At 46.9% G+C, this 21,747-nt stretch overlaps 1 protein-coding gene across 5 annotated transcripts in view; it reads right to left on the bottom strand.

Moving 5' to 3' along the window:
• BPTF (bromodomain PHD finger transcription factor) overlaps positions 1 to 21,747 on the bottom strand; it is a 1,855,127-nt gene that overhangs the window by 413,143 nt on the left and 1,420,237 nt on the right. The gene's annotated exons all lie outside the window — the stretch shown is intronic.

Raw genomic sequence — 21,747 nt, 5'->3', positions numbered from 1 at the left:
CCAGTAAGATTAATTTTGAGTTTGAGGCAATTCTAGATTCACACGTGATGCATTAATATGCTGTTAAGTCTTGGAAACAGAAAAGCATCTTCTCTTTGTATGAAAGCATTTTATGGCCATCACTCATGAGGACATTGTAGGAAGCTGGTTATGTAGTGTACAAATGTAGGGGGACAACATGCAAATAGTCCAGACGACCCATATTAGTTTAGAGGGCTTAAATTAATATTGTTATAGTGTGGTTGAGCAGCTTAGGCTTATCAGAGGTTAGTGTTAAGCATGTGTTGTAGACACAGAGTCAATAAATGAGACACACTCAAGAAGAAACTAGATCAATTTAGAAAAATAACAGATTTTTATGTAATTTAGACACCAAGATCATCAGAATCAGGTAAGGACTTTCGGAGATAGAAATTTTGATAGAAATAGAAAATACAGTTGAATAATGGTTTTGGGGTATGAGCTTTGAACGCGGTAATATTATCCTATGAGAGTAACATACACTGCATAGGTACACTTGCGAATGGTTATGGGGAACATCTTTAGGGACTTAGGGTGCTTAGGGGTCAAGGTCCAAGAACCACCAGCAGTTTGGGTTTACACAGGCCCGGGTGCAGAGGTGCTGGTCACATTGGTAGCCTTGAGCGCTATGCGTTAAAGTCAAGGGCAAAGGTACCTGAAAGTAAAGGTTGCAAGTGGGGACAAGGCCAGCAGAACCCAAAAGGGGGTTCCGCTTTAGAGGGTCTCTGGGGCACAGGGATACAGTCAGTTTCTGTGAACCCAAGCTGGGGGGCTCGGATGCAGAGGTCTCTTGACCAGCGGTTGCTGTGGTTAGAAGCTCTCACTTGGCTTTGGTGACTTGGAGAGGGAGAGAAAACAGAACAGCAGGGACACTCTCAGAGTTGACCTCAGTGATCCTGGAGTCCCCCGCGAGCAGGTCGGCTTGGCTTTGGTGGTGGCCGGGCTGGACCCACAAAAATCTTTGGCTGTGTCAAATGCCCAGCTACCCAGGGTATTGGTGCTGGGCGACTCTTGGAGTGCCTGCCGTCTCCAAACTCTGCAGGGAAACAGACCTGAACTTCTGGAGCAGCAAATACCTCTTCCTGGTGAGATGCTCCTTCAGTGGACCCATGGTCGGCAAGTTGAGGTACAGGACAAGCGTGGTCATGCCTGCAGCTGCAAGTGAATGGCTCTCCAAATCCAAGGGAGATGCTGCTTGGTTGTTGAAGCGCTGGACAGTCCACCACAGGCTTGGGAGGATGCACAGCTTTTGGGTGAGCTTGGCTGGTGTAATTGCCGAGGTGCCAGCAGCAAGGCAGGGTTTAGCACCAAGTTCAGGGTAAGTCCTCAGTTCTCGTGGTGACTGCTTTCTTCTGTCCTCCTTCGGTTCCCAGGTAGTCGAAAGGGGTTCCTGGTTCAGGGAACCACATACATAGTGAATTAAGGGGTGTTAAGGGGATAGTAAAGTAGTAGCCAAAGGGCTACTTACCTTTGGGTTCTGAGTTTCACCAAAAACAAGATGGGGAAACCCTTCTTTGAGAGCCCACTTCAGGTGGACCACCTTAGAGGTGTGCCTAGCCTGATAGTGTAACACGCCAATTGATTAGCTAATTTTCCTGCCTGCTCTGGCGCCAAATGGCCCCAAGATACTTCCGAGCAGAGGGCTAGTATCTCGCCTGTTGTGGCAGGCTGGAAGAGTCCAATCAGCGAGCAGACTAAATGACTGGTAGGTTTCAGTGGGTAACTTTAAGATGCCCTCTGGGTGAATGTCATTAAAAAGCCATCACTGGTGTGGATTTATTAAGACAAGGTGTTTGATACAAAACATCATTATTTCCAGTGAAGCCATTATGTAACTGGGTAACTCGTCATGACCAGTGCCCAGTGCAGAAGCTTAAGATCGCTTCCTTGTCACTTGCTAAGTCATGGCAATGGAGCCAGACATCACAGGGGCATATCCGCTAATGCAGATATGTTCTCACATATAATATAATGCACCCGGCCATAGGGCTCTAAAGCATGCTGTAGGGATGACTTACAAATAGTATATGAAGTGTGTATGAGCATGGCACACAGGGAGTGGGCCATGTGTTTTCAAAATGGTTTGCACCATTTCACAAATCCTGTAATGGCAGGCGGCATGCAGATTTTGTGTGGTTACCTTTCGGTGGCACAATGCACGCTGCAACCCATAGGAACCCTCTTTAGTTCCAATGCCCCCCTTGTCCTATCACAGCCGTGGACAAGGGGGTGCCCCAGGGCTCTATTCTGAGCCCAACGTTGTTTAACATCTACGTTGCCCCCTTGGCCAGTATCGTCAGAACTTATGGGTTTGAAACCATCTCTTATGCGGACGACACACAGCTGATAGTACACATTGGGGACAATCCAGCTGAAACGAAGGCCAAATTTATCAGCTGTATGACGGCCATGGCCAAATGGATGAGAGACAATTTTTTACAGTTGAACTCCTCTAAGATGGAGATCCTGTTATTTGCGAAGGCAGTAGAACTGTGGAGCACCGACTGGTGGCCAACAGAATTAGGGGAACCCCCTGTCCCTAGGAGATGGGCAAAGAATCTAGGGATCAAAATGGATAACAGCCTTTCAATGGAGGAGCAGGTTAATACTCTAGCAGGTACCTGCTATGGGACCTTGAGGTCGCTTAGAAAGATCTTTCCTTGGATCCCTTTGACGGCAAGAAGAACCCTTATCCAGGCACTTTTGATGAGTCGCCTAGACTATGGCAATTCTTTGCCGGTCGGTGTGAGGGAGGATTTGTTGGCCAAACTCCAGGTGGTACATAATACCGCAGCTCGCTTGGCATTGGACAAACCAGCGCGAACCCCCTCCCTTCCCCTACTGCGACTTTTGCATTGGCTGCCCATAAGAAAGCGTGCTATTTTTAAACTGCTCTGCATGGTCTTCAAGTCGCTGCATGGGTTGGGTCCGTCGTATCTGGCTAATAAGATTGAACGCTACCAACCAGGAAGACAACTAAGGTCGAGTAATCGTAATCTGTTAAGCAGCAGAAGAATCAAGAAGGTCAAAATGGGAGGACGTGCCTTTTCCTACCTGGCCCGACGCACTGGAACAAGCTTCCTGAGTCTCTCCGAGCCTGCACTAATTTTGTCCATTTTAAAAAGTTACTTAAGACCTCGCTATTCTGAAAAGTGACTGCCTACTTCTCCTCCAGCTGTCTCTTTCTCAGGTGCCTAGAGATCCCCTGGGGGATGATTCGTGCGCCTTAAAAATGAGTTTAATAATAATAATAATCATACCCTGGATACCAGAGGTATAATTTATTAGGGGATAACAAGGATACTTTAGTCCTTGACAATTGGATTACAATTAGACATTTACCAGTTTTAAGGGAAAAAGCACTGGCGCAGGGGGACGTAACACACTTTCAGTTGAAAAGCATCAGTACTATGGCAAAACATTACAGTGTTCGAGGCTCATACCTACAAATTATTCTTTGAATGTATTTTCTATTTCTACAAAAATCTATGACTCCGAAAGTACTTACCTGATTCCAGTGAGCTTGGCGTCTAAACATTTATAAAACATTTTTTTTAAAAATGTAACTGGTCTCAGAGTTCTGTTTAGTGTGGGCCTCATTTATTGACTTGTGTGTACAACAAATGCTTAACACTATCCTCTAAGCATAAGCTGCTAGACCACACCACCACAAATAGAGCACTTGGAATTAAAATGTAAGCCCTGTAAACCAATAAGGGTCGTTTGTACTCTTTGCATGGTGTGCCCTTACATTGGCACTACCACATAAAAAGCCAGGTTCATACAAGTAAGCTGTGTGGAAATCTTGAAAGCAGTTGCACCCTATTTCACACGAGAATGTTAGCCCCAAGAAATGTTTTCAACTGTGTGTGGGGTGCAGACATGACTTGCATGTTCGCAGTGAAGGAAAGCAGGCACAAAAGTGAATGGTCCTCTCCATATGCTCTGAAACTGCTTAAGAGAACTTCCCTTCTTAAGGGAATTTCCCTTCGCCAAAGAAGGGGTACACATGTACAACTTGTACACATGTGAGTTTCTGCTCCAAAGAGGAACATAACAGTACGTTTTTGAAATCTTGTGTAGTGGATGTGAACCAAGGATGCTGTAAGTAATTGACAAGGCTTGTGACCTACAACAAACTAAAGCTTTTGTTGTACTCTGGATGTGGATTATGCCACCTTCAGATCAATCACTGCCAGTACGTTGTTGTGTTGCAGCAGTGGAGTAACACCATGTAGCTCTGCTATTTTGAATAGGGTAGTGTGATTGACAAAAGTTGCTTAGTCATAAATGCAGCTCTTTAGAGACTATACCCTTTCCAGATTCATAACCTTTAGAAAAATTAACTACTATCAACCAGGCTGGACTTTAGATTATTTTTTTTAATTCAAAGATAGTACCTTTTTCCCCATTTCATGTTTTAGATTTCTTTTAACAAATGGCAAATACATGACGTTCTTTAGTCTTGGGGAGATTGGGGCACACTAATCCTCTGAATCTATTTTATCCTTGTTTGTTGTTTTTCAGTGTTGCTATGCAGCCAACCTCAAATAAGGGGAGGAACGGTCATGCATCTGGTGATCATACCCTCAATAGAAAACAATGGTTGAGAGTAACATTTACTTCAACAAGGAATCCTCCTGTAGATTCATAACTACCAGAACATAATAAAAACTTGTACTCGAACACAACAGAGGATTCAAGTGCGCGTAACCAGAAAGAATCCCAAGTGAAGGCTGCTTTTTTTTTTTTTTTTAAAAGTCATCATATACAAGCAGTAATATGCACAAAAATATCTATGCAGGTTTATGCCAAAATACCTTAATGAAAAAAACACTGCAGCATCAGCCTTACCTTTATAAGGTTGGGCTCTCAGGATTCCTGGAAGGATTCCCAGTTAGCTTTTATTATCACAACATCACACCTTCAATATTGCATCTGTATAAAGACAACTGGCTAGGCCCAGCTTCCCACTAGCACAGGAATCTGATCTACAGTTTTAAATGAACAAGTTGTATACCTCTGGTAACAATCTTTCTGGTAGATACAGTATCTACCTACATATTCCACAGCTAGATGTGAAAAAGTTGAAGTAGCTCTCTTGCACCGATAGGTGGCGTTCAGCTGCCCCTCTACATCTGGTACCTTCCTGGAAGTGACCCTACTGGAATATGAACGGCTGACCCAAATTCATTTCCTCATCTATTTTTTACATGCCCTAAGACGTGGAGATAAAGACAATACAATTTCACCAATAGTTATGCAGTACACTAATATAGGTTCGAACCTTATTAACATGGTAGCTATCAGCACTCTTCAGATTGGGGAAGCTGGAGGGTTCGATGAGGAATCTGCAATTGGACCAGAGTATTCACCAGAAACATTACCGAAAAATAGTTACCAAAGTTAAGCAACTTGTTCTTCTGATGGACACCTTACCCGCAGATTCCTCATATTTTGATTGAATACCACAGCAGTGCCCCTCCAGGTGGTGGGTCTGAGGATATGGTCACACAGGAAAGTTCTGTAGCACAGATCATGCAAAATCACCATCTCTATGTACTTCTGAGTCTAAGCAGTAATGCTTGATAAACACTTGGAAATAATCCACATTATCACCGGCATATGTCAGAGATAGGTACACATCTGGATAAGACTGAAAAAGTTGCTCTTTCGTCCTTGTGGAGCAGGGCTCAATAGCTTTAGGCTGTTTCTTCTTGGCAAGGGCATAGGAGATATTAATGTACAGCAAAGACCTCTTCGGGAAAGTCTTCCCATTTTTTGGTACTCACACAGCTTACGCAGAGCTGATCAGCATACCAGAATTCCAGAGTCCCATCACTGTAGTAGCTGACTGCCCTACGAGGATCAAAACTATACTCTTTCCTCTTTCTCAGTCGGATGAGGCGAAAGGTAAAACGTATGCATGGTGAAGGTTTGGCCAAAGTGGACTGGAGACACACCTTAGGCAGAACTAACACATTTGTTCTAAAAAACCAGCTGGTCTGGCAGACATTAGCTTAAAGCTTGTACACGCACCAACCTTACATGATGGCAACCAAGAATAACAAGTTACTTACTTTATGAAATGTTTTTTTTTTTCTGGTGGATACTCTAAATACAGATCCCTCACCATAGAATATCCCCCAGAACCAGAAGGGAGTCAGAGTTTTTTTTAAGTACTGTGCCATTAGTTGGCACTGTGCTGCTCTGTGTTGGCTCCATACCACCCAGGAAGGAACGGATTTAGGCACTAAGCATTTGTGCTAAAAAAGTTACCTAACTTGGGTAACGCATTATCTCAGAGAGACTGTATCTAGCCACAAATGTCGTTACTTTCGAAATATCCCCGGACGTCAAATTGATCCGTAAATATTTTTGTGAGCAGTACCCCTGCATGCTGGTAGGTGGTGCAGTTCAGTTGCACGTGGAGTCATCAGCATTGAAAAGGACGTCCGCTGTACCTATATTAGCACCAACCTATCGCGCTGAAGTCTGTTTCTTTTCGCGACTTTCCACGCCAGAAGCATATAGCAAAGACGACACTGGTGTGGAAAACTTGGGCCCTGAAAGGGGAAAGCCCTCTCCGTACAAATCTGTTTGAAGAGCGAGGAGGATGGGTGCATTGGTAAGGAATCTGTGGTAAGACACTCTACCAGATAAGGAGTTACCAAAGGAAAATAAACTTGTTCATCTGATAAAGACTTCCAGCCACAGATTCCTTACCTTATAATAGATACCCAAGCAATAACTCCCCAGAGTGAGCCTGCAGACCAATTTCACACGAGGAAGTCCTGCAAGCAAAGTGCCCATTCCTATAGACCTGACTGTCCAGATAGCCCTGTTTGGTTAATGTGTGCACGCAAGCCCACGTTGCTGCCTGGCAGATATCCAGGACTGGAACTCCACAAGCCAACAGAGTTGTGACAGCTTTAGCGCTGGTGGAATAAGCATGCAAACCCTCAGGGGTCTGCCTCTTAGCCAATGCATAGCAGATTTTGATACAGAGAACAACCTATCGTGAGATGGTCCTCTTCTGAAGAGCCCGTCCTTTCTTCGCTCTGACATACCCTAAGAAGGTACCACGTAACTCTAACGTTCGAACAACAACACTCTTTTTGAATCCAGACTGTGCAGTCCCTCCTCTTCCTTAGAGAGATGAGGCAGAGCATAAAAAGTAGGCAGTGTGATGGTATGGCCTATGTGAAATGGAGTGACCTCTTTCGGAAGAATAGAAGTGCACGTAAGAAGCACCAGTTGGTCTGGATAGATGTTAAGATAAGAAGGCTTGGATAACAAGGCCTGAAGCTGACTGACCCTCCAGGCAGATGTTAACGCCACCAGGAAGGCAGTCTCAAACGGAGCACAGCGGTCCCCAACGAAGGGGAGCAAGAGACTCCCCTTCAAAACCTTGGTTCTCTGAGGTGCTCAAAACACAGAAGCGCGCATGTAAAAAACTAGAGCGGAGCCGGCGTCAATCCTATTGCCCGCTGGCAAAAGGGCTGTTGAGGAAAGCTCAAAAACTGTATTATGCTGCCATATTGAAGGCCAAGAGCCTGCACTATGCTGAGAGAAATGATCTTTCAAAAAACAATGCTAAAGAAATCTTCTCCATTGTACAGAGTTTCCTGGCACCTACTGCTGAAAGTACCATTCTTCCCACGTCGGCTGCCTGGTGTGATAAACTATCGAGCTTTTTTATTGACAAAATTCTGGCAATGAAAGAACATTTTAAGATATCCTCAACTTCATCAGTCGAGTGCTCTGCCCCATCAGCCCTACAAGGGAGTCCACATGGATCTTCTGCTCTCTCTGCTTTTTCCCCCATCACTTTGCAAGATTCTTTGGCAATTTTAAAAGCTTTTAAATCTGGATTTAGGGCCAATTATAGTACTGAGTCGGCCTTGGTTGAAGAGACTGAGGCCATCAGAGTGTTTGGACGCTGGCGGCAGAGGAGCTCTGATTTTATTAGACCTCTCTGCGGCATATGATACTGTCCCTCACTCGCTGCTTCTGGCCCAGCTGTCTGACATTGGGGTGACAGGTTCCGCGCTGAGTTGGGTTGGCTCATTCTTGGATCAATGCTCTCAGCAAGTTTGGATGCCCCCGTTCACCACAAAGCCATAAGCTCTGTACACCGGAGTCCCTCAGGGCTCCACTCTGAGCCCTCTCCTTTTTAGGTCGAGCTACGAATGCAGCGGAGCTGCTTCGCTAGCGTAGGCTCTATTGCTGTGGCTTTGGTGCGCTAAGGGAGACAGGAGGTGGCACGAGCGGACAGGCGATGTGCACGCGTATGGAGTGCACATCTCCTGTCCGCGCGTGCCACCTCCTGTTCCCCTTCGCGCACCAAAGCAACAGCACATCTGTCAGCGCATATTCACTTTCCGCCCCCCGCCTGGCGGCTCTTTGATGTCATCGTAGCTGGTAGAGAGGGGCACATAGAGGGCTCTCCGTGCGGTATGCCTTGTCTCCCCTTGCACAGCTCTTGTTGAACCAAGATTTGAAGCAGGACCACAATTTTGAAATTTTCAAATGTGAAACTCGGAAAAATAATAAAGAGCAAGCAATGACAAGGCCAGTAGTTCGGCTTTGTGCGACAGTGTTCACGCCCACAGAGGCACAAAACACAATGAAGAGCCGACTCATGTGCACACAAGCGAATAGCCTATATGCCTACAGCCGTTTTATCGACCTTCAGCAGACGTACACGCATGCACCATGTACACAGAACAAGAAACATGCAGCACTTCATGCATATGGACCCACAGTGGTACATAACCATAGGAGAGTAGATAATAAAACATAACAAAACACCACACACCAGCAGGAGGCCCAGGCTGATGTTTTTAATACCGGAGCACAGGAAAATGTGCACATATTGGAGCCCAGGAGTACGTGCAGCGGGGGGAATTCGTTTATAAACATGTGTGGTGCACAAGGCAATTTACTCACAGAGAGAGAGAGCACCGGGAGATGTGTGCCAGGAGGGTACTGGTCTGCTGGAAGATGAGACACGTGGAAGCACAGTGTAATGTACCTAGACCTTTTCTTATCTCCCCACTTCCCCCCTAGTGGCACTGCCCACGTTCACTACTGCCACTGAATACCAAGCCAGGCTGTGAACAACCAAAGCAAGAGAGCCAGTTTCCAACAAAGTGGTGGTCCGTACCGCCTAGAAAATGTTTCCATTGGCCCTTTCCATATTTTAGGAGTTAGGTAATTCCTCAACAGATTTCCCCATAGAATTGGAACTTCAACTGGCGCATTCCTGGCTACCGTTCTGCAGAGGCCAAGGATAGGATGAGCACGTAGTAAGAGCACATTTAAGACAGTGACTGGCACTGTCAGAATCTCGCGCTGGCTCCAGCCTCGCCCCCAGAGCGTGCAGTGCTGCTGTCATGAACACTAATCCACTCCTGAGTACAGACCCATACTTAAAGACACTCACTCACCGTATGCGCTCGCATGAAAAACATAACATCAGAAACAAAACGCATGGGAAAAGACACTGTTATGATACAGGCAACATATGCCACACACCATGAAGTTAAAGTGCGAAATGTAACAGAGAACGCATCACTGACTCCAATTACCTAAATAATTCTCGCATACATTGTCAACAAAGAAATATTGTCTCTGCCTGTAGAGTTAAGCAATTGAAAGACGGGGTCAGTTTCAAAGTCTGTTTTTAAAATACAGCGATGCTAACTACCCGCCTCATATAAACCCCTGACTCACACAAGTCACACTCACATTTGTTCTCTTTCTCGTTACTCCTCATTCTCGCGTCTCACGCTGCCATAAGAGACAGACAATTAGTGTTGTGTAAACAGCACCAGTGTTGCACTGTTTATACAAAACTAACGGGCTGTTGAAAAGCAGGGGTGTGTGTATTTGTCAGGGGAAGGATTGTGTAAGGGATCCTAGTCCCCATGCTGGCGAGCCCCACCGCCACACACTGGTACAAATTAACCACTGAATGTACCTCAGGGGAGCACTTGATGATGCGCCTCTGAGGAACACTGAGTGGCGTGTCTCATGAAAGCGCCTGGTGCTGTACATCAAGGAACTGGATGTTGTTGTTCAGGGCCATGGGATTTGCAGTGAGGGACAGGGTGAAGTCAGAAGTTGTATGAACAAATGTCCAATATAGCACACACTTCGATGTGCTGTAGTCAGACACACAGGGTGTTATCATAGAGGGCTCAAATTCAACTTGTCCTATTTTTTTAGGTCGAGCCTGGGCAGCGCATGCACTGTTCTGCGAGACATGCTGTATTAGGGTATGGACTTGAAGCCCCTCCCACTCTCCTCTCATATTTTTCATTGGCGTGTGTCATTGTCTTTCGTATTGTATTGTAATTGCATTTATATAGCGCTTACTACCCCTGACGAGGCGTCAACGTGCTTTTTCAATGATTAGCAGGCTACTCCGGAACCCATAAAGGATTATTGTTGAATTAGCATAGTGAAATATGAAAGTAGTTTGAGTGGTGGATAGGTTAGTCAGTTATTTGGATTGAGAAGGATAGCAGAGAGATAGAAGAGGGGAAAAAAGGTTTGCAAACGCTGGCTTCTTATTAGTGAATATGGTTGTTAGTCCCTCCTTAGTACCGGCTAGTCTTCATTTGTAACCTCCTATGAGACCTAGCTCCTTTACTTCTGTTGTTACACGGTATGTCTTATTTAGTCTGTAAGCACTATTTTCTTTAATGAGTTGCTCCTAGCATGACATGCTTTCCTGCGACATACAGCACGCCTTGTGCACTTTCACTTTCCAAGCAGCCCAGGACAACGGCACTGCTTCTTTGAAGTGAAATAAGTCTTGCATCTACAAGAATTTGAGCTATTGACTCAATGCCTTTTTGTGTCAATTATCAAAACAGATAAATAAAAAGCATTATCATTTACAATGCCAATAGCTTAAAACTCTCAAATGTGAGACCTATTGCATTGCAAATGCTTGTTAATATATATAGGACTTCTCTGATTTGTCTGGCAGAGGAGCTGGGGGCCAAGATAATCACCTACGCTGATACCCAGCTCCTCTTCACTTGGATTAAAGATGAAACTTCTCTAGTTCAGGCCAGAGATTGCTTGTCGGACATTTTCAAATGGCTTCATGCTGCAGAGCTTAAGAGCAACGAGAAGTCTGAAATCCTCTTGTACGGTACCTTTCCCTCTCAGTTCAAAGAATCCCTCTGGCCGGCCAAATATCCTTTCCCCAATTCAGAGCCCACCTGTAAAAAATCTGGGGATTTGGTTTAATGAGGATCTCAGGTTTACCACTCAGATAAAAAAATTAGCAGGACAATGTTTTGGTGCTCTAAGATCACTTAGGAAGTTTCTGCCACTTCTACCACAGCCTGCCAAAGAGATTGTCACCCGCGCCCTAATACTGTTGTGCATTGATTATGCGTACGCACTTTATGCTGGCGTTCCTGGTTACCGGTTGAAAAAAACTTCAGCCTATCCAGAATGCCGCAGCCAGGGTTTTACTGAATATCCCTCGAAGATCAAGCATACAACAACATCTGCATGATCTCCACTGGCTGCCGGTTGTGGAAGAGTGAGATTTAAAGCCCTTACAATGGTGCACGCTGCCCTGTATCAGTCCGGCCCTGGCTATCTCAGGACGCGTTTTAAATTCTACGTGACCACAAGAAACCTGCATTCTATGGCACAGTTCCTCAAAGTGATTCCACATTTCCGACAGGTGAGAATGGGCGGCAGCTCTTTGGCCTATAAGGCTGCAGTGGCGTGGAATACACTCCCTTTGGAACTGCGCTGTATCCAAGATGCTAAGCTGTTCAGGACACGGCTGAAAACACTGCTCTTTGTATAAACTCCTCTGTCTGACTCCTACTCTCTTGCAAGGTATCGCGCCGGGGCACTCCTAAGTAGCCGCGCGCAATATAAATGCATATAACATAACATCAGGACCAGATTATGGTCGCACAGTGGCATAATGAGAGGGGAGGAAGGAAACCTGTTGCAAACCGTTCAAAAACCTATGTACAAGAGGGTATTGGAAAAGGGAAGGTTGGCCAGGCAACTGGAGGAAAGTAAAGATTGCAGGAAGATACCCTTAAAAATGTCCAGAGCAAAACCCTGCTGGGCAAGGGTAAGGATGAATGAGAGGACCTGAGAAAGGGGGCATAAAGGAGATCAATTTGTCTTTCTGTACAACATGCCACAAATTTTGTCCAACGGCAGGCATATATCGTCTTGGTGGCAGGACAACTGGCTGCCAAGATAAAGTTCGGTGGAGAACCCTCCCCTGATGCTGTGACAGAATATTTTCCCAAAGGGGCAGCCTGATCGGAGGACAGATGGCCATGGTCAACACCTTGGGATACCAGACTCTCAAAGGATGACTTGGGCCCGGTCATTTCTGATCTTCTTGAGAACTCTGGGCAGGAGTGGTATGGGTGGAAAGGCTTACAGGAGGCCTGAGCTCCACACAAGAGAAAAATCGCCTCTGAGCGAGAGCTGCCTTGGAAACTCCTAAGTGTAGAACTGTTGACACTGCAAGTTCTCACCGGTGACGAACACATCTAACCAAGGCTCTCAGAGCTGTTGAAAAAGACATTTGACCCTCTCTGAATGGAGCGAAACATTTGTGATCCGTTAGGCATCTTCGGCTGGTTCATCAACTAAGACGTTCAGAGAACCTGGCAGATGTTGAATCACCAGGGATATGCCAGCTCCAGAAACACACAGCATCTTGACAAAGGGTCTATTCACCCCCCCTACCCCACCCACCACCCCAGGCTTGTTGCAGGACCACATGGCGGTGGTGTTGTCAGTGAACACTTGCACTAGCCTTCCCTGAATGAAGGGTAGAAAGGCTTTCAATGCCAATCAGATCGCTCAGAGCTCCAACAGGTTGATGTGAAGTCCCGATTCTGACAAAGGACAGAGTCCTCTGATCTCCACATTAGCAAGATGGCTGGCCCATTCCAGGAGTGACACATCTGCCACTACTGTCAGATCTGGTTGGGAAAGGAAGAGGGGTTGACCACCAAATCAATCGCGGTTCATAAGCGACAACTGCAAGTCTTTTGCAGTTCACACCAAGATCTGTACCCCTTCGGAGAGATTCCCCTGATAATGTTCCCAATGATACTTCATGTGCCACAGCAGAGCCCACATATGGCAAAGGGCCGTGTCACAAGCAGGATGCAGGCGGCCTTGAGGACCAGCACCCCCAGAGTCTCATCCAATCCACGATAGAGGCTGAAACATCGGTATCCTAGCCTGAATACCCTCGACTCGCCGTTCGGAAGGATAGGTCTGAAATTACACCATGTCCAAAACAGCTCCAAAGAAAGGGAGTGTTTGAGAGGGTGTCAGGTGTGATTTTGGCACTTTGATAGTGAACCCCAGTGAGTGCAGGAGGTCCACCCTAGTCTGGAGGTGGGAGATAAAAGCCTGGGGTGAGCCGACCATCAACAGCCAGTCGTCAAGATAGGGGAAATATGGCACACCTGATCTTCGCACATGAGCAGCAATCACCGCCATTACCTTGGGGAACACCCGAGGGATGCTGGTGAGGCCAAAAGGGAGCAGAGTGAACTGAAAGTGCTCGTGCCCACCGTGATTCACAGGTAACGTTTGTGGGCAGGCAGGAAGGGCACGTGGTAATATGTGTTTTGCAAGTCCAATGCTACCATCCAGTCTCCCGGATCCAGGGCAGACAGGATCTGCACAAGAGAGAACATCTTGAATTTCTCCTTATAGAGGGAAAAAATTGAGAAAGCGCAGTTCGAGGATAGGACAAAGCCCTCCGTCCTTTTACGCACCAGAAAGTAGCTGAATAGCAATCCTGGCCTACTTCTGGCGTCAGCACTCTCTCTAGGGCCAAAAGAGCTGTCACTTCCCGATAGGGATAGGTGGTCATCCATCAAACTGTCATAAGTGGGTGACTTGGAGGGAGGGACAGTCTTGATGGGGAGGGAGTTGACCCTTCGGCAATTCTGCAAAACCCACCTTTCTGATGTTATGGACAGCTAGCGGGGTAGGTGATGGCGAATCCTGCTGCCCACTGGGTGCCCATGAAGCTAGATGGGCAGACTTGGAGGGTTTGGAGGTTACGACTACAGGGAGGGTGGGGGGGAGCAACAGGGGGGTGTGGTGGACTGACCACACCGCTGGCTACAAGACCGACGGGGCAAGTAGGAACCATGGCCACGCAGAGGGTGGAAAGCTTGCGTACAACGATGGCTGGATGGGTCAGGACTCAGTTCCATGCTCCTTTGATGGCCACGAAAGGAGTGAAAGGTCGATTGAGGGTAACAAGGGGCCATAGACAGGCTAAAGGACCTTCCCTTAGCCCGGCTGTCCTTACATTGCCAAATCAGCCTCGTCTCCAAAGAGACGGGAGCCATCAAAGGACATGCCCATGCGTGATTACTGGACAGCCCCAGTAAAGCCAGCAGTCCTCAACCAGTAGAGGCGTCGCAGGGTTACTGTCAACAAAACCGCTCTGCCTAGTGAGCCAGTTGTGTATAGTCCACACCTAATGGTGAACTTAGCATGGCCTGGGCCTCATCCTGGACCATAGGCAGCATTGGTGCAATAGTATCCAAAAGAGCATGGGAATAGTGGCCCGAAAGGCAAGTGGTGTTCACCCACCGCAATGTGAGGATGCTGGAAGAAAACATCTTCTTGCCTAAATTGTCCAGCCTCTTGGCTTCCCGAACCAGCAAGGTGGTTGGGAATGCGCCAGGATTTACACGTGAAGTTATATTATGTTATGTTACTAAGACTACTAAAGCGCTCTGTTACCCTGGGGTGTCCTGGCGCTGGGCACTGCCTACCTGGAAGTAGATAAGATGGAACTGTTCATGTAAAAAGCCATGTTTTCAATTCTTTCGTGAAGGGGAGGAGCTCAGTTGAGCTTCTAAGATGCAAAGTCAAGCTGTTCCATGCCTTTGTGGCACAGTGACGAAAGCTCCTACCACCCCAACTGGCCTTGTTAAAGCGAGGAACGATCACTTGTTTAGCTGGCGAGGAGCGCAAAGCTCTTCCAGGAACATACTATTGTATTGAATGTTTCAGAAAGTCAGGACCACGTTAGAAACTGTACAAAGAGCCTTAAAGTGTGCCCGTTGTTTGACAGGGAGCCAGTGAAGATCTTTAAGTCCCATACTCACCGAGACAAACCTGGGTGTACCTGTTAGCAGCCTGGCTGCCGCATTCTGTACGATCTGGAGTCTGATCAGATGTCTCTTTTGAAAGTTCATATAGAGACTATTGCAGTAATCCAGAAGTGACAGAATGAGCGCTGTAACTGCTGCCTTCAGGCTGTCTACCGGAAGGAGGAATTTGATTTTCCTCAAGATTCTAAGAATGTAGAAACATGATGAGACGACCCTGCTGATTTGGTCACCAAAGGAGAGTTTTGAATCAAGGATCACCTCCAGATTCTTAGCCTTCTCCACAGGGACTGGAAGCATGCCCATTGCAGTTGGCCACCAGTTCGGTGTCTAGAGGTTAGAGGTGTTCCCAAATATGATCACCTCTGTTTTACCTGCATTGAGTTCCAGGCAATTTGATGCCATCCAACCCGCGATCACCGGCATACAGGCATGGCATTTTGATCCCGTCTCTACCTCTGTACCATTCTGAAGGGACAGCACAATTTGCGTGTCATCCGCATAAGTGGTGAACTGGAATCCAAAGGATCTAATCAAGACTGCCAGTGGTGACACATACACATTAAATAATGTGGCACTAAAAGAGGACCCTTGTGACACTCCACAGGGGAGAGAGAAGGGCCTAGATCTATCCCTACCTATGTCCACAGTTTGTGTCCTACTAGTCAGAAAATATTTCAGAAGATCCCAGGCCTTGCCTTGGACCCCAACTGCAGATAAACAGTCCATCAGAACTTCATGACGGACCGTATCGAAGGCGGCCGAGAGGTCCAGCATGATGAGTATAGCGGCACCTCCCTGGTCCAAGGCCTCTCTAATCTCCTCCGTGGATTGGATCAGTGCCAGCTCAGTGCTATATTCCGCACAGAAGCCAAACTGTGTAGGGTCCAACAGAGAGTTGGTTTGAAGAAACATACTGAGTTTGCCATTCATGGCCTTCTCAATCATTTTCCTGGAAAAGGGAGACGCCAGATGGGCAATTGCTCGGGTCCATAGGTTCCAGGTTGGATTTTTTTAATAAAGGAAGAATCGATGCTATTTTCCAGGGACCAGGAAAATGACCAGAGTTAAAAATGGAGCAAAACAGTGGGATGATGGCTTCCCCAATGATTTCTGGAATCTGTTTCAGTACAGAGGCTGGACATGGGTCCAAAGGAGAACCGGAACGAATTTCTAACAATAATTTGGTAACCAAATGTAAATCCAGCGATGTAAAACAAACTAGTATGGGGATAGGCCTATTATCCTTTAGCAACCCTGTCATTGAGGCCTTATTAGCGAACGTAGGCTGGAGAGTAAAGGAGGAAAAGAGGATTTCCACCTTTTGCAGAAAAAAGGCGGCCAGAGTCTCACATAGTTCAGGGCTACTGTCTGTCTTGGGGCTAGAGGAGGTTGTAAGTGTAGAGATCATTTTAAACAGAGCTTTAGATGAGGTTCCGGCTTTCCTAATTTGTTCCCCGAAGTATATCTTTTTGGTTTCAGAGAGCAATTTTTTATAGTTTGCAAGGCTTACTTTATAGGCCTCTTTATCAAAATTATTGTAACCTCTCCTCCAGGCTCGCTCTAGCCTCTTACAGTCAAGTTTATGTGCTTTTCATTTTTCTGAATACCAAGGGGCAGATGGCGATGCCAGCTTGGGAATACACAGTTTGCCTGGCACTAAATTCCTGCAGGCGGAATCAACCCATTCCGTGTAGGTGGCCTTAGCTTCCTCTACATCAGAGGATGGTGGGTGTGATGAAGCTTTCAGGAGACTACCTAGTTCTAGGCCATCAATATTTTTCCAGGCTCTTGTGGGTGTCACGGCCTTAGAGAAAAGTTTATATTGAAGGCGCTTAGCCCGTTTAAAATAAAATAAAATCGCTGCATGGACAGTCCAGGTAAGTGGTAATGTTTCCGTATATGCAAGGTTAGGGTTATTAGAGAAAATACCATCTAATGTATGCCCTGCAGAATGAGTGGGATCTACCACAACCTGCTTGAGGTCCCCCCCATTGAAAATTTGCTGCAGTCTTATATTATCAGGATCGGTGAGGTCCTCAAGGTGGAAATTAAAATCTCCCATAAACGTAAAGAACTTAGCACACAACCCTTCCTCTAAAAGTGTTCAATGGAATCTAAATACACAACCCTTGGGCCCGGGGGTCGGTAGAGGAGGATGGCATTGAATGTGTCAGTCAGATGTTCGAATACTGATTGACAGTGCCTCGCATGCATGATTAGAAGCCTTAGCAAAAGAGGGCTCTAAGGTGTCATGATAGATAACTGCCAGCCTACCACCTCTCTTGGTAGGTCTATCAAGCGTAAAGCAGAAGAAACCGGGTGGAGTGGCTTTGACGAGGTCAGATCCAGATGCTTCATCAGACCATGATTCTGTTATATGGTCTAGTTTAATATTATGTTCCTCAATAAACAGGGTGCATTCCACACTATGCTTGACTAGAGACCTGGCATTGAGAAGAAGACATTTAAGTGGTGCCTGAACAACTTGACTGGACTTGTCCCCGGTTGTGTTCCCCAGCAAATTGATGGCATGTTTCACAATGCATGGTAGGACAAGGTGACACTTAGGACAGTGCTCAACCTGTGCTTCCATAATTAATTTGGGAGTAACCCTAGGGCAACAGGCATTGCCCCAGTCAGGATCCCAACCCATAAGCTGCTCTCTAGAGTAAGTCCAAATGTCTGACATGAAAGGGCCAGGGGGACAGGCCCTGAGCCCGTTCCGAGCGCGGAGAGGCGCAGACGGGCTTGCCTTAGGCGCGCTTTTCGAGCCCGCTGCGCGTGGTCGCATCAGCGTGAGGATTTATGTATTCTGGCTAGAAAAGCATAGTGTGCTAACCGCCAAGATGGCGATCGGTGTCCTGCCCCTAATTCCTCTACACAGAGCAGTCACCGTGCCACGTAAACAGATGAAGGTAAAGTGCTCAGTGCGTCTCAGTTAAAAGAATAACACAGAATAACACAGTAATGTCAATGAAACAATTAAAATGACTATTAAAAGGTACAGCAATTAGTTTAAAAGTGATGCGATGAAGTTAGTCACCTGCATGGCGAGCATTGAACACAGCTCTGTCCCAGAAGGCAGCGCTTCGCGGTCGCGTCAGCGTGTGGATTTATGTATCCTGACTGGAAAAACCTAGAGCGCTAACTGCCAAGATGGCGATCGGAGTCCTGCCCCTAATTCCTCTACACGGAGCTGTCACCGTGCCACGTAAACAGATGAAGGTAAAGCACCCAGTGTGTCTCAGTTAAAAGAATAACACAGAATAACATAGTAATGTCAATGAAACAATTAAAATAACTATTAAAAGGTACAGCAATTAGTTTAAAAGTGATGCGATAAAGTTAGTCACCTGCCTGGCGAGCACTGAACACAGCTCTGTCCCAGGAGGCAGCACTTGGCCCACCAAGCTCTCTGGGGTAGGACGTTCCGTGAGGAACGAATAGTTTCTTACCTGTCAGTGTAGTTTTGTAGCTTGAAGATCTTTCTGGATTCACTATGCTGTGCATATTCCGCAATCTGGTGGTTGGGTCCGGAATCATAGTCTTTTTTCTCTTTTTTTTTTGTCATAGCCCAGGTGGGCGTCGACGTCCCACCATTTGGTGTACCTTCGGTGACGTTGGCGTGCTTCCGGCAGAAGCTACCACCCTTGGGCCATCTTCGGATTCTTTTTTCTGTCTTTTTTCTTTTTTGTCTTTGTACTGAATCCATGGCTATGTTTGTTAATCGTTTTTTCAACGTAATTCTTTTCACATATCTTGTAAGCTTCAACTTGCTTTCTTTTCTATGTCTTTCCACCTTCTTCTCCAGCCTCATCTTTCTGGCGGAGGCGGGTGGGTTCGCTAGTGAATCCAGAAAGATCTTCAAGCTGCAAAACTCCACCAACAGGTAAGAAACTATTCGTTTTGCAGCGTGAATCTTTCTGGATTCACTATGCTGTGCATAGATTTTGTAGCGGTTTTCGTTACTTTTGTGGTGGTAGGGTGGAAGATGAGCGTTGGTTGTTGAATATATGTTGAAGCACCTTTTGTCCTACTTGTGCTTCTTTGTTCATTTGTACATCCACGCAATAGTGCTTAGTGAACGTGTGCACTGAAGCCCATGTTGCCGCCAGGCATATGTCCTGAATTGGTGTGTTGGCCAGAAAGGCAATTGTTGCTCCTTTCTTTCTGGTGGAGTGGGCCTGTGCCCCTCCTGTTAGCTCCTGGCCGGCTTGTTTGTGGCAGAATTGTATTGTGTGAGCGATCCATCGAGCTATGGTGTTTTTAGTCACTGGTTTGCCCATGTAACTTTGCGAAGGATACGAAGAACTGTTTTGTTTTCCTGTGCTCCTTCGTCCTTTCAATGTAGTGCATCACAGCCCTTCTTGCGTCTAGGGTGTGGAGCGACCTCTCAGCGCTTGTAGTGGGGTTTTGGAAGAAGCTAGGGATATGAATACTCTGATTCATGTGGAACCTTGACACCACCTTTGGCATGAAGTGTGGGTCTGTTCTCATCACGACCCTGTCATTGTGTATCTGGATGTAGGGTTCCTGCAGTGTGAGTGCCTGCAGTTCGCTCGCCCTTCGTAGCGAGGTGATTGCTACCAGAAAGGCCGTCTTCATCGTTAGCATTTGCAGAGATGCTTTGTGGATGGGTTCGAAAGGTGCTTTCATGAGCTCCGTCAGTACCACATTTAGGTTCCAGGCCGGTGGCGGCATTCTTTTTGGTGGCGCTATTCTTTTAGCCCCTTCGAAGAATCTTTTTATGACTTGGGATGTAAAGAAGCTTCTCCCTGTTTCTCCTCTTGTGTATGCCACAATCGCTGCCAGGTGCACCCTCAGCGAGGATGAGCTTAGCTTAGCATTAATTAGGTGCGTGAGGTACCTTAGCACCGTGGATTCCCTGGTCAGTTTTCTATGGAGTTTTTTCTTGCAACACCATTGAGTGAATCTTTTCCATTTCTCCCCATAGCACTTGCGTGTGCTGGGCCTTCTTGCCTCTCGCAGCACCCGCAGGGTGCTCTCTGGGAGTTTTAGGTGTGCGAACTCTAAGTCCTCAGGAGCCAGGCTGAGAGGTTGAGGCTCTCCGGCTCTGGGTGTAGAACTTCTCCGTTTTCCATGGAGAGTAGGTCTCTTCTTTTTGAGAACTTGTGGGCGGGGGGGGGGGGGGGGGGGGGCCTGCGCCATCTCCATTATCTGAGAGTACGAGGTCTGTCTGGCCCATTGTGGTACCACCAGGATGAGCGTCATGTTGCTCGTCATGCATTTGTTGAGAACCCTGGGGATCAGTGGTATCGGGGGGAAAAGCGTAGGCAAATGTTTTTGACCAGCTTATCCATAGGGCATTCCCCTGTGATAGTGCCTCTGGTTGCCTGGATGCAAAGTATTGCCATTTTGCATTCCGGCGTGTTGCAAACAGGTCTATTGTTGGTGTGCCCCATCTCCTGAATAGTCTCTCTGTTTCCTGAATATTGAGTTCCCACTCGTGGGACGCTGAAGTCTGCCTGCTGAGCCAATCCGCTTCTACATTGTCCTTCCCTGGCAGGTGTATGGCTAGCAGGTCTATATTAGCACCTTCTGGTTGTACAGGTGTTTCTGAAAAGCCTTGAGGGCTAGCAACACTGTTTTCAATTCCAGGTAATTGATATGTCTGACTGCATCTGTAGGGCTCCACAGACCCCTCACTTTGAGCCTGTTCATGTGCGCGCCCCATCCCTTCTGGGATGCGTCTGTGGTGATGGTCACTATTGGGTCCGGTGGTGTTAGAGGTTTCCCTACTGTTATTCTTTCCTTGGTCCACCACCTTATTTCTTCCTGCACCCTGTGCGTTACAACCACTAGATCCTCCCAACTTCCTGTAGCTTGTGACCATTGCTGTTGCAGCCACTCTTGGAGTGGTCTCATTTGTAGGCGTACATTGGGGACCAGGTGTATGCATGACGCCATCATCCCCAAGATCTTGCTCACAGTCCTCACTGTCAGAGCTGGCCCCTTCTGGTAGTGACGTTTCTCCCTCAGTAGGCTGAGTGTTCTCTTTTCGCTGGGTAACACCCTGCATCGGACGGTGTCGATCTGAGCCCCCAGGAAGATTTTCACTTGCTCTGGTTCCATCGAGCATTTTCCCCAGTGTATGGAGAATCCCAGGCTTGCTAGTGTTCTTGTCACCTGTTCTGCATGATCTTTGCATGTCCTGTAAGAGCTTGCCTTTACGAGCCAGTCGTCGAGGTAGGGGTACACGTGTATCCCCTTTCTTCTTAGATGTGCGGCCACTGCCACGAGGCATTTGGTGAACACCCTTGGTGCGGACTTTAGGCCGAAAGCCAGGGTCGTGAATTGGTAGTGATCCTTGTTCACTGTGAATCTTAGCATGTGCTTGTGCTGCCTGTTCATGGGTTGTGCAGGTACGCATCTTTGAGGTCTATGGTGGACAAGAAGTCCCCGGCCTTTATCTGTGGGATGACCTCTTGAGTTTTTACATATTTGTTTAGGAACCGTAGGTCCAGGATGGGTCTTAGACTTTCGTCCACTTTTGGCACCAGGAAGTAGTTTGAGTACACTCCCTTGTTCCGTTCTTTGAATG

The sequence above is a fragment of the Lissotriton helveticus genome, chromosome 7 (genome assembly GCF_964261635.1).
Source record: "Lissotriton helveticus chromosome 7, aLisHel1.1, whole genome shotgun sequence".
Classification (NCBI taxonomy): Eukaryota; Metazoa; Chordata; class Amphibia; order Caudata; family Salamandridae; genus Lissotriton; species Lissotriton helveticus.
This window is presented reverse-complemented; position numbering and strand designations above follow the sequence as displayed.